This window comes from Nyctibius grandis, chromosome 2 (assembly GCF_013368605.1).
Source record: "Nyctibius grandis isolate bNycGra1 chromosome 2, bNycGra1.pri, whole genome shotgun sequence".
NCBI classification, from domain to species: domain Eukaryota; kingdom Metazoa; phylum Chordata; class Aves; order Nyctibiiformes; family Nyctibiidae; genus Nyctibius; species Nyctibius grandis.
The window spans coordinates 96,891,089-96,905,358 of record NC_090659.1 but is presented as its reverse complement, the minus strand read 5'-3'; positions in this window follow the sequence as shown (position 1 = coordinate 96,905,358).

Sequence of the window (14,270 nt, the reverse complement as noted above, 5' to 3'; positions counted from 1 at the left end):
TCTCATGATAGGCTGTTAAACATTACAGTACCTTTGTTCTTCATGGCATAGTAACAGGAGGCAGAAATAAAGTTGCACCAGTTGTGTGCTAAATACTTGCAAAGCAAAAAACGAGTATTGGAAATAAATTGTGGCACTAATATATCTAGGGCAAAACACTATGGCGTTGTTTTTACTGATATGTTGTAATATTAAAGTTGCTAAATATAAGCAATTCTAGTAAAAAAATTTTTAACTGTCATCTTTAGTTTTGAGCTAGATGTTCTAGGGTATGAGTGCTCGCACCATGTATCTGTGAGCAAAAGCTGCCCTTTTTTTTGGCAGAAGCAATGAAGAATTAAGCAGCTTGGATCTACACAGAATCTACACAGAATTTTGGCAAGAGCTCCTATGAACCACGTTTATTTGTATCACCAGGCAATTTAATCAGATTGAACCCATAGCTTTTGATTAACAGAAGATTATTTTCACACAAATTGTCCCAGTTGGGCAAGTACCATGTAGGAAAACAAATCCTTTCCACTGTTGGAGTTTAATCCTGTAGATTGTGCCAGTGGTTTAACCTCCCATAGGCTCTTCTGTTGGTTCTCCTAAATAGTCATCAGCAGGAAAAATCAAAATGTCTGCCATTTTTTAGGGTGGGTGAAGGAAATATGTTCAATCAACTCGGAGCATAGGTAGAAATGAGATGGCCAATGATGTAGCCCTGCTGATAACATCACTGAGCTTGCAAAATAACATGTAGACTCACCTTAAGTCCCTGCTTTTTCAGCTGGAAGTTTGGAATTCTTGAGGGGCTGGGGACTATTTTTGAGTGTCTGTGATAGCAGAGCCAAACCCTTCTTGCTTTTCTTTCTCCCTTATGCAGATATTAATGTCCCTGTGGCCATCTTCACCGAATCAGGACATGAAGGGGATCACGAAGGACCACCTCTTTCACAGTCGTACCTTAACATCTGTTTAAATCAACTATGAAACTGCTCAGGAAGCTGCAAAACTTCATAGTGTGAAATCTTTACCGAGTTAGGCACCTCCATCATCAAACTTTAAAAGGTTCACATATTGAAAAAGAAACACCCTGCACTAACTTGTTCCAGGTGCATTGGTGCACATGTGTTTGTGCATGCTTCTCTTTGCCTGTTTCAGGAAGCAAGGGAGAGTGCTATTTGGATGAAAATCCAAATTGTTTCACACGAAGCCATGACAAGGCAGGATTTGCATTCCATGCTCACGTCTGGCTCCTTGGCACTGATCAAGAAAGAGAAAGGAGCCAGAAACTGGCTGCGGAGCGGGACAGAAGGGAGTTACAATTATTGGAGGAGGCTGTTTGGCTAGTCCAGACATGAGAGATGCAGACACTGTGCTTCGTCACCTCCTCTGACTTATTTCTATTCTGGGGATGAAGAAAGCTGGAAAGGTTGGTGATTTTCCCATGGGGTAAATTCAATCGAAGATTCTCTTCTGGGGGGTGAACTAGGGCTGCTTAGAAGTAGTTCCCTGCTGCACTACCTTTTCTTTCAACAAGCAGAGGTACCAGGAAGGAATGATAAATGAACTGAGCCTGAATTTCCATGGATTAACGTCTCTGCTTCCCAGGAACTGAAGGCAGTTAATAAATCTCAGAAGGTTGCTCAGCAACTCTCAGGATGGTTACCTTCTTTATACTGAGCTGCAGAATGCATCAGTTTTCACTAAAAGTGTCCTTGGAAGAAACATTCTTTGTCTGGAGAACAGACTGAGGTGAACTCTGGAAATGACAGCATTGCAGAGAGCTGAAAAATACCCTCTGTTTTGCTGTCAGAAAGCTTTTTTGTATTTCCCTTTTCTCACAACTGCAGGCTCCCAGGAACTCTTTCTTTAGGAGTCAAATGTCTCCAGTTTCCTCTGTATGCTCATGCAATAAACAAACACTATTTTTACAGTGAGTTTGAGTCGTGATGAGCCAGTATGCATGCCACAGAAAACAACCTGAGAAAACCCAGCTGCTTTTGAAAGCAGGATTTTAACTGCATATTTCAATCCAGGTGTTAAATGTTTCAGATAAAAATACTTGTAAACAGAAGGAGGTTTACTCTGTGTTGCCATTTCTCTTAGATGTTTTTTGAAGCATCTGTTTGTATGGAAGAGATTGTGTAAAGTTAGTAGCAATTTCCTGTGTTGATACTTTCATCCCTGACTGTTACTTTAGTTCTGACATTTCCACCTGAATTTTTCCCCGCTACTTGTTGTAGGCTGCCAGTGTTATTTGATGTAATAGGGAATTATTATCAGGTATTCCAGGAGAAAAAAATAACAGAAAATATGTTTTCATCTTTATTTTTTATTTCTCCACTTAGATTCTATAAGCTTCTGCAGTGAATCAGTATGGCTCTATCCAGGCAAGCTCCGCATATTTTCATGGTCACTTGGAAGTATGTTTTGTCCACTGATAGAAACTGGCGCCTCCCTGCCCATGGCTTCTGCCTGAGAGTTGACTGTAAGTTCATGTGAGATAATAGACCTGGACAGGGCAGTGCTGTAATAGTTCCTAGCCCTGAAAAGCAAATAATTAACAGGATTTTTGTAGAAAAATGTTAGCTAAACAGCAGCTCACATACATTACAGTTTGGACCTCTAACAACTGGGAACAGCAAATCCTTTACCCCGTGCACCTGTAGTATCCTCGTCAGAGGTTTTCCTCCTCACTTCTTGCCTGCTATGGCAGAGGGAGTCAGCCAGAGAGCTGGCAGATCTTCATCCATCTCTAAATCGGGAAGAAAAACCCACCTAAGGGCAGCGTTGTAGTTAGGGATGCCCCTTCTGCTGAACGTCTGGACCCTTCTGTCCCTTCAGTCCCACTGTGAGTATGGTGATGCTGAGGTCAGTGGCGTGTAAGCAGTGCCCTGGTTTGTTCGCTTATGGGAGGGTAGTAGCCTTGTCTTGGCAGCATGTGGCAGAGCCCAAAAGGCTAAGTAGTGGAGGATAGGTGAGAAGGACCTTTGTGCTGGCCTGTCTGGGCTGTGGCTGAGCCCCTGTGGCCATAGGATCACCTGAGAGTCTACCCTCTCTGCAAGGGTGAGATCACAGAGAGGGCCCTAACACCCTCATGCCTTTTTCTACCCAGTAACAGGAGCCAGTCCACAAGAAGAGAGGGGAAAAAGGAGTAAAAGAACCAAATGGATAATGTAGAAATTGGAATCTACCCTACTTCCCAGGCAGAGTTTTCCTTGCAATAGCAAGAAAGCAGATAGGACTTTGCTTAGGACTTTATGTTGGAGGAGCCGAGGTCCTGTGGTGAGGAGTGCTGCTATCAAGCTTTCTTATGGATTTGGGAATTGCTGGAAACTCCTCTCTTCTGTATAGAGGTGATTTCTGCCAGGATAAGATAGCCAGAAAGAACTGTTAAGAGAAACTGAATTTGGGCTTGCCTTTATATATCTAGCCTGTGCCAACAAAGGCAGTATGTTTATATTTTAGACATGGCATCTGTAATGCAAACACAAGGTGCTGTTTTGTCTTTTTTATCTTGAAATGAAGGTGTTTGTGGTGTATATAAATGAAATGGGATAAAATAACCACTTATTCAGAGGCCAAGCAGTTTGACTTGGGATTAAACACTGGCCATAGAACCAGAAATACAGGCTTAAATCAGGGTTACACTCCTTTTTTTTTTTTTTTTTTTGGTAATTTTTCTTTTTTTTTGCATGCTTTACAAATATGATGTGCTTTTTGTTATTTACATAGTTTAAGGTGTCCCATCAAAGTGAAATCTCTCTCTCTGGCTGTCAAACATGACCACAAGAATGATTTGAAACAAGTGCTGGCAAGGACCTAATAGTAAATTTCAATGGTGTGGACTCTACAGTCAGGGACGGTTCAGAGGATGTATATTATATATGAACATCACTTAATACACAGGCTTACATTCCTGATCCGTATAGGGAAAAAAATAATTGCAAATTTGGCAAGGCATCTTAGGGTCTGCTATTATTTTGCCTTTGACAGGGTAAACAGCAGCTTACTTTGGGAAAAAAAAATCAGTCTTCCCATTTACTTAAATCACAATTTAGAGACTTATCACTTTATTTATTCAAATCAAGTGTGAAATATATTTTTAAAAACCCACAATAAATACTAAGTCATTTACAAAACAGAAGTGGAATTAACAACTTGAGTCTTGTTTCTAAATGTGGATAGCAAATGTAGGTGACAAAAGCTATGATCTTTAGCAATGACTGATGTAGTTCACAGGTACAGGTCTTTCTGTCTTCTCAAATTAGCCTTTGAAAATAGTTGCTTCTGTAATATTACTTATTCTCAAGTTATGTTTGAAATATTGCAGTTAAGATGGATAAAATGTAGGTCCTTTTTCTCTGTATGGAATTCAAAAAAGCTTTTGCTCAAACTTTGCAAGCCAAAACCAGCTCTGAGCAAGAGCAAAGCATGGACAACATCAGAAAATTAAATTAGAAGCACAGAAGTGAAAATACTGGTTTCATTGTGGCTCTGCCCGATGCGTTTTACCAGCCTGCTTCACCTGCTAGGTGAGTGAACGTTACTGGAAACCTGGACTCAAAATAATTCATGCAGATTGCAGTTGTTCTTTGCCCTTAAACCCTGACCCAAAAGGTGTGCCTTTTCCTGTGGTAATATGATCAGCCTGGTAGCTTCCAGGCTCTTGAAAACAAATTCCCGCAGTATAAATAGACAGATAACAGAAATTATCATAATGAAATCAACACTACTAAAAGCAGACAAAGTACCAAGTCCACACCATTTGCAATCATATTAGAAGCCATGGAATGAAAATAATTAGTACGTGTTTTGGGGCCTTGTTACAAAAGAGATACTCAGCTGAGTTTTGCTGGCTTAGAGTAAACAAACCTTTTTTTAAATATTTAGAGAAGATTGAGTCTGCTTCCTGAAAAAATGAAGCCAAAGTCTGATCTGATTTGATTTCAAATGAGGCCATCAACTCTTAGGCAATTTTATTTCAGAGTTATGTGCGGTTTCCTTTTTTCTTATAGTGTAAGAAATAATATTACTTATGATCATGCTTCCTCGTCTCTTGAAAGAAATATGTATACCATTCATGCTATAGAAACGCTTGTGTATCTGATGGCTGCCAGTTTTCTTAGGACTGTAGGCAGAGTTATCTTTCTGATTTCACGGCTCAAAACTAGGAGCAAATGTAGGTAAAGAGGGAGTTTTGTTGCCTCTTCAATGCTAAAAAGGTATGGCGTTTTTTTTATTTTCTGTAATAAATATGTCAGTCAGTTTGGAAAAGTCAAGGACGTAGTTGTGTACCATGAATCTGACCAAGCTTCCACTGAACTTTCAGCTGCAACTGATTGACTTTGTAGGGGGAATGTGAGGCTTGTTTTGCTTAGTAGGACTGAAAAATGACTGCTGAGCAAGCGCAGGGATTTGCTTGAAGAAAAAGTGCATACCTTTACTAACTACTTCTCTTTTGGCTTAAAGAGGACACTGACAGAGGAGAAATAGTTGTTTCACATGAGGGCTGGGTGTTTCATGGGTTCCCCCCCAAGCAATGTTGTTAACAATTTGTTGGTAACTGTGAGTTACCAGCACTGTTGTTAGTGATGTTACTAGGAGCTTTGCAACACTTTGCTTTTTTCCTTTTTTTTTTTATTAAAGCTCCAGTTCCCACAGTTGCATTATATGTGTAAAAACCAAAGTCAATCTAACTCTGTTGTGATGGGGAAAAAAAATACAAAAATTTTGGCTGACTGCATCCTGAACACAAATTAAGAAGAACTCAAAATACTGTCAAATGTGAAACTGCTTGGGTTTTAGCCTCATATCATTGTTTGTATGCCTCTGGGTAGATTGTATTTCAGTGGTTTAAAATGGTATCTGAGGAGGAAAGTAGGAAAGAAATTAACATTCAAAGGCAGACTGGATTTCTAGAGTGGTGTATTAATACTAATACATCCGTATTTGCGTTGACATGATGTGCACGTATCTGAACCGGTTCCTCTTGTCTCTCTGTCCGATTAAGGCAATATGACCCCCTTACCTCCAAGCCCCCAGTTTTTTTCCTTGAACCCAAGCATCTCATCTTTCAAGGCATTGTTAAGACTATTTTAAGATGCTTTCTTTGGGCAAGGAACCAGAGAGATTAGACGCAGGCCAGAACATCCTATAAAGGCAGGGATGAATGCACCCAGGAAACATAATTTACCTGAAAACACATAGTTCTTGTGTGTTTATTGTATTCTATGAGACTAGTGGGTAATGTAAAGGGGAAAACTCATGTTTTACTAGCTCTTGAGGCTTTAAGTCAAAGGGATTTAATTTTCTTGTGATGTTCTGCATTTTCTGACATGAAAATGCAAACATCTCTGCCTGACACTAGCAGAGAGCTGCGAAGGCAGCAGGCATATTTTCTATTTGGCATCTAAATCTCATGCTACCAAAGCTGAGTGATTCTTCCTGGGGAAACTCTTAAGCTGTGCAAAATCTAGCCTTGAACCAGGGAATGATACTGTTAACAGATGAGACAATCAACATTGCCTTTCTTATTTCAGCCTTAACTAAAATGCTTACCCCCAATTCGCAGCTAAGACAATTAGCATCAACTCGAAGGGGCAATTAATCGAGCCAAAATGGGGAAAATAATTTGGAAACCAGTAGCAGTCTGTCGGAGTTCAGCAGCAGGCGATCACAGCGGTTAGCTCCAAGCAGCTGCCTTGCTCCCCTGGCAGACGTTGCCACCCTTGAGGTGCTGACATTGGATCCCTTCCTGAACTGCCTCCTGAACAGTAAGAGAGTTGTGGAGTGGTTGGGATGGGGCAGGGCCTCTGAGCTTTCAGTCTGGTGTATTAAGGCAGACGGAAATTGTTTGGTTTGACAGGATGCTCAGCAGTTTCTGCTTTGTGAATGGTACCTCTTCTCCAAGAGCTGCTCGTAACTCAGTCAGCTGCACAGGTTTCATTTACCATTGCCATATAGCTCTGCTTAAGCCCGCAGCTAAACTAGGTATTTTAAATCAGCTAGACTGGTTGAAATATATCTTACATCCCTTTCATCTGAAGAACTATAGCAAACATTTTTTCCAGCCAAATAATTTTTTTTGATGTGGGTAAATATCTTGTAAACTGAGCATGTTCGAAGCACAACCTTGTGTGTTTCTTCTCTACATCCAAATCAGTATTCAGGGCTCTGCCAAAGGCAAAGGACTATGGGGCACTGAGAACTTGTCTCCACTGCTTTTAGAAGCAAACAGATTTTTACCTTAGAGTTGCTCAGAAGTTGGGGAAAAAAAAGGATGATTGAGGGGAATCTGAGAGAAGATACTTACTAAACATCTCTTTATTCTGTCAGCCTAAGTTGAGCTTTGGTGGTGAACCTGAAATGAAGAGGAAAAAAAACAACTTGTTTTTACAGTATGTTTCATCACATGATAATTTCATGAATATTAGTTATATTGCCAGGTAGGGTTTGGGATATTTTTCATAGCAAAGATACTGTCTGAGGTGAGTGGACCAAGTATATACTTCAGATCTGTCCAGAAACTGGAATTTCTGTTCCCTAAGACATTCTAGAATTTGAAATTGCCATTATTTGGAATTAGGATGCAGAGCTGAATTTCTGAATATCTGTGATTTGGGATTAGAGAATTGTTTTGTTTTAGACAGGCAAAAAACAGATTTTAAATATGTATGTATCTTTAGTATGTAGATATAGTGTTAGTATTTAAAGATACTGTAATGAAATGTTTTAATGTAAGTCAAATTGTGTGATTTTCAATTGCTTATTTCAAAACCAGTTAAAACCAGTAATTCCTGAAAAGATTTCAACTGTAACACAGTTTTCTTTTTCAGAAAAGTGCTCCAGCTGAATTCAGGTGTGTTTTTAATGGTTTCATTTATAAATACAAAACAAACACAAATGCTTTACTCTTTGTAGGAATATCTTTAGAAAGGCCATTTCTCAAAATATTTTCAAAATAACCCTTTTTAAAAGTTTAATATTATCACTGATCTTGTATATTAAGACAATGATACAAAATAGTGCTACAACAGTATTTTGAGTTTCACTTCATTGGCAGAAGACCTTCTTTTTCCAAAGATGGTTCTTAACTCTGGAGTCAAAGGACTGGACAGTGTGAGCAGAGCGGAGGATTCATCTTTGTGTGAAGTTATGACAGGAAGACAAGCCAGGATGCTAATGATGTCCTGCATGGTTGCTTTCTCCGCTGTCTTTGTGGCAGGGGTGTGAGTGACGTGCCTCTGCTTTTGGAAGTTAAAAGAATCTGAATTTGTCCTGCCAGACAGGTGGAGTGTCTGTCATCTGCTCCCTCAGGTTTTCGTGACGTGACATGGCTCACATCATGATATGGGGTGCATTAGGAAGACCGTAGCCAGCAGGTCGAGGGAGGTTATCCTCCCCCTCTACACTGCCCTAGTGAGGCCACACCTGGAGTACTGTGTCCCAGGTGTGAACTGGGCTACCCAGTTCAAGAAAGATAAGGAACTACTGGAGAGAGTCCAGCAGAAGGCTACAAAGATGATTAGAGGACTGGAGCGTCTCTCTTACAAGGAGAGGCTGAGAGACCTGGGTCTGTTTAGTCTGGAGAAGAGAAGACTGAGGGGGGATCTTATCAGTGATTACAAATACCTTAAGGGTGGGTGTCAAAAGGATGGGGCCAGACTCTTCTCAGTGGTGCCCAGCAACAGGACAAGGGGCAACAGACACAAGCTGAAACACGGGAAGTTCCATCTCAATATGAGGAAAAACTTCTTTCCTTTGAGGGTGACAGAGCACTGGAACAGGCTGCCCGGGGAGGTTGTGGAGTCTCCTTCTCTGGATATATTCAAAACCCACCTGGACACGACCCTGTGCAACCTGCTCTAGGTGAAACTGCTTTAGCAGGGGGTTGGGCTAGATGATCTCCAGAGGTCCTTTCCAACCCTGACCATTCTGTGTGATTCTGTGACATAGATATGCCGAGATTTTGACCCTGTGTGATAACATCTGCACAAGAGTAAATTCTGTGACTTTTTCCAACAAGCCAAAGAGATTCTGATTAAATGTAAAACAATTATTTTAAGTCTTGCCTGTGCAGTGAGGTCACTGCATAGCCAGTGAGCGTGTGAATTGATGACACATCAGCTATATTATATAAATTCTCTGCATGGCCATTCTTTAGGTGTCCCTGTTCAGGGGTGTCTTCAGAAGTGGACTGCACTACTGTGGGCTAAGGGAACTAGAGATCCCACTTACCAAGTTAGCATAGTACTGTGAATTTGCTGCGGGCAATCTCCAGAGAAATATATTCAGGCTTGGCTCCGGGCACTTCTAGTGGTGGTACCTGTCCTGTGTATGGCTGTCTAAATTAGATGTTCCTGTAGTTGCCCAGAGGATTTAAGGGGAACTGAGTTTGCCAAAGGGAATATCTTCTTTTTTTTTCTTTACTTTCTGGCACTAATTGCTGGTTTAATTTTGTTTGTCTCTTTGTTTTTTAGTAAAGCTTGCTGATGGTGAAGAAAGAGGCACATTTCAGAAAGTATAAATATTGTACTCACTTTTTTTTCCACTCTTGAAACAATGTTCTCATGCCCTGAATGAGTGAAAGACCTTTGGTCTAGGAACCTTATCTAATGATATAATTGTAGGCACGTTTTCAATGTTAGAAGGGACTACATTTTATCCAACAAATCCCTGGTAATTTCATAGAAGAAGGAACTGGAATAGCATTGCTCTTTGTAGGAGCTGTGATTATGCACATGGCCACAAGGAGCTAATGCCCGTCTGGCTGAGTTAATTATGCACCGGCTTGCAGCACACAGGTCATGTTTGCCTAGCTTGTGAAAGGCAGCCTTGGCTGAGCTCGCTGCAACGCCGTGCGCAAAGATCAGCAGCGCTGAACGCGGCTCAGTAAGCGCAAGGGATGCCAGTCGGTGGGAGGCTTTGAAACCGGCAGGAAGAGCAGGTAGCCGAGTGCAGCGAGCGGTGTACACAAGGATCACAGGTTACATCGGGGATTTCATGTTGAATGCCTAATGAGCGTGTTGATTAGGCGGTCAGAACCCTTCAAGCCGTTGTAAATGTAGCTGAAAGAAGCGCAGCTGATAAGACACCAAATAACCGCTCTAGTAAAGCTTTCCTTTGGCGTTGCGATATTTAAAGCCCAGAAAGATAATGGAGAGAAAACTGGACAATAACATGAAAAGGGAACGGTCCTGCTTAGCTACTTTAAACAACAAAAACATAACCCTGGTGTCTATTCGTAAGCAGCAGGCAGCTCATGATGTGCCTGAACTACTGATTATCGGTGAAAAGTCCGAGACAGGATCTCCGGTAAAAGCAAGCAGTAACTTGCAGAAAGAAGAGAAAGTTTTGCAGAGTTACTCCATGGAAATGCCAGAAGTCAATACAGTTGAAAGACAGGTCAGTGAGCTGGTGTGTGTGTGTTGGGAGAGAAGAGGTGTTTCTGAACTGGAGAATTTAAAACAAAGTGTGTTGGATGCGGGTTGTATATTAAAGGAGGTTAAACCTTCTTTATCTAAATTGTCTCAATCCCCAGCATGGATGCCTGCCCCATAACAAGCAGTACACAAATGCGAAGTCCTCTGGAGATCCTCTGAAAATAATCTTTGAAAGCAGATGTTAGTGATGAGTTATGCTGTAGTAACTAATGAGCATTTTTTCAGTTCCACCTCTAATAATATAGAGTGGTGATTCTTAGTAAGGAAACATTAGTATTTCTCCTTTTAAACTCCAATTGCTTGAGTAGTTTGACAGCAGCTCATACAAGGTTATTCTCTGGAATAATAGAAAATGCAGAAATGTTAAAAGGTCCTAATTGTAGGTAAGTAGTTTATTTCTTCCTACTAAGTGAATGCTAGTGAAAGTTCTTGATAATACATCTGTGGCAACATTATTTATTTATTTATTTATTTTATTCAGTGTTGTATATAATTATGGTATTTTTGGAGCTTAACTGTTGTGGAGAAGAGGCTTAGAAAGATCAATGCTGATAAAAACATGATGAGGTTTATTATTTTAAGAAGAGCTTTTGCTATTTAAAAGGTATGTAAATTACAGTAATGTAGTTTGGATCAGTGAATATTGTGAATACTTAAGGAAAAGAAACTCGCAGAACAGATTTTGTGTCCTTTGAAACTGCGTATGCTTAGAATGGATTAAATAATTAGTGTCAGACTGGAATGAAATAACAGCCAGGACACACGAAATATACCTGAAGGCTTTTTCTGCCTCAAGTTACTTCTTATATTATAAATGTTTGCTAGAAAACAATCATGACATAAATGACTCTGTTCTACCAAAGGACCTCTTTTCTATATTCAGTTCACTGGGATATAAACATTGCTTGTACTGGAGCTGTGAAGAACATCACAAAGTGTTTTGCTTTAATTCTAAATTAGAAACAATCTGTTTACAACAAGGCTTTCCCCTTTCCCACTAAACCAAGCATGGTTTACATATCTCCCTTTAATTTAAAAGTACCTGTTAAGGTCTCTAAGGTTTGTTAACTATTGTGTAGGTATCATTGCAGTAAGACTAGCTGCAACTGCCTAAATCTTTCCCTGTCGTCTGTACTGTTGGAGAAACCTGTTCCCAGATGGAGAACAGCAGTCCCTTGGCAGAAGCTTTAGGGCAACTAACTTAGTAATTTGAAAACAAAAGCACCATAAAGGCTGTTATAAAGTAATATTTTCACTGAATCTTGATTTCTGAGTGGAGAGGGTGGGTTTTCCCTTGTTTAAGACTCAGGAACTGTTTGAAAAATAACGAGTTGTGTTACAAGTAGTTACTGAAAATAGTAGCTACTGATGTTTGCTAATCTTTGCTAAGCTTGGGGGAAGAGGGAAGGAAGAACAACCAGTTCAGATCTAATACATTCAAACAAGTGCGCTAACAAGATGGGTGGACAAGTTGCACTGAAATTTGTTAAGGAGGATGAGGGTTGAATTTCTGCCCACTCAAAAGTGCCGCTGTTAAAGGCACAAAATTGAAGACTCAGGACCTTTGACATTCCTGAGGCTGCTCTGTCCTCATTTTGTTGTTCCCTGGCTGCCTATAACAAACTGGGAAAGCATCTGAAGCATTTAATTAGTAGTATGTGGCTTTTCAGTTGTGTGTTACTGCCTGCCTGAATCCAAAGCCATGAATCAGCAGGTTGTGAAAGAATGAAGCAGGAAAGGTAAAACAGTGACACAGGTAAGATAATTCTTTGGCAGTTGTGTGCTGGAAGGCAAGAGGGCAATAGCTGGTTTCAGCCTGCGGAGGTACAGGGAGAAGAGCAGCCCAAAACCTCTGGAGATTCTGGGCGAGAGATTCAGTGAGATCCGGCATTCATGGATGAGCAGGTGGGGAGAGGCAGAGGGGAAGGCGCTGAATGGGCCGGGCCTGTCTTCTTGCTGGCCGACTGCCTGGCATCGAGGTGAGGAGTCTGGTGCTTGAATTTCAGGATATGAAAATTGGCATCCCTTCAGGCCAGGCGAAGGAGGGTGGGAGAGCAGTGCCAGCCCTGGGGAGAGGAGCACCTGGTGCTGGAGCACCAGAGAGGAGCAGCGGCCGTGTGGGACCTTGGTGTGGATGATGGTCGGGGAGCTGCGGGGTGCACCCGGCATGGCCTCAGCTTCGTGATGCAGAGGCCAAGAGTGTTACACTGGTGTTTTGGAGGTGGATGAACCTCTCAGGAAGGGGAGGTGAGGGGAAGAGGGATGGATTTCCCAGTAAGAAGCCACCCCATGAGGTGACCATGGAGCACAGGGGTGGAGGCAGCATGGAGACCCAGCCAGGAGTGGCTGGTGGCTGGGGCATGAAGCCAAGGAGGGCACAAAGCTTGTTGAGTTCACAGCCATGGGGTTGCATCCGTTGTCAGGACACTGGTCACCATGTGTGCCTATGCAAGGGTCTCACCCAGTGCTGTGGTTTCTTCTTCTTTGGGTTTTTTCCTCAGTTCCGTTGTTTTTCTCACATTTATTCTGTATCCCCTCACTACTGTGTTAAACTCTCAGCCTTTGCACTTCTAAATGGGAGTACCTGAAAGAAATAGCCCATTTTGGGGGACAGTGGGGCAGCCTGACACTAGGCCTCTGAGGGCAGCCCTCGAGGGGGCCGTTTTGCCCCACCAGCCGCACAGGCCATAGACAACGACCACCTTTCCTGCCAATCCTGCCACCGAGCTCTGGATGCTGTAACACCAAGAGCTGTGTGCTAAGCGGGGGCTTGAGACTTGGCGTTCCCAATCCAGCAGTGTTGCCCTGCCCTGCTCCACCTCCACGCTTTCCCAAAAAGTTAGTCCAGCCCCAGGGCATATTCCTGTTGGATGATCTTCCTGCTGGCTGGAGGTAGTTAGGAGCAGGAGCCTCTGCCTCTTCCTGCTGTCCCCAAGCCCTGCTTTGATCCAGGGCAAGCATGAGCGGTCCAGCTCCTGTCTGGGACATCAAGGGTTGTTCTTCATGCTGGTGCATTTGCTCTGAAGACTTCATACTGCGAGCTGGGCTTCAGATGCCACGCTCATGCATATCAACAGTTTTGGTTGCTATGCATCTTGGGTCTAGTTCAGAGGTGTCTCCTCTAGATGCAAATGTTTTCCATCCAGCTCTGGCACTTCCTTTAAAGCTCTCTCCAGTTACTGCTGCTTCTGTGTCAATGGGTTTCTTCATAATTTTCTTCTATTTTTTTTTTCCTGTATTGTTTAAATGAGCTTCATAACACTACTTTCTGTAGGGATTCTTAGCTTTCAGACTACAGCCTCGCTCTGCTGTGCATTTTCAGTTGCAACTTTTACATGCAGAACAAGGGAGGGAAAGAATTATCATAATTTCATGCTTTCATTACATATGTATTTTTTACATAGTCACTGTAATAATATGCACAAGACCGGCAGAGCAAACAGACTTGCTGTACACCTGCCCTTAAAAGTAAGCAGATCTCCTTTGGTGTGACAAACAAAACAGGCGGTAACTGCGGCTGGTTCTTTCACACTCCTGTATGGATGTAGAGTCAGATGCATTTATTTTTATTTCATTGAGATTTCTCTCCAAGCAGAAACAAGCAGGAGGGGCAATGCCTGGGAATCCCAGGCACCTTTTTTGGCATTTTTGGAGGTGATTGCTTCTCTGATCCTCTTGCAGATGGTGTCTCTGAATTACTATACAGCCTCATAGATGCTGTTTTATGTGTGGGTGTTAGCTGGTATCAGGAAACGCTCTTCTGATACCTAGCGTGTGCCGGAGGAAAACTACAGGCACATTTCTGCATGCCTCATCTTTGTGTCCTTACGTAAACCT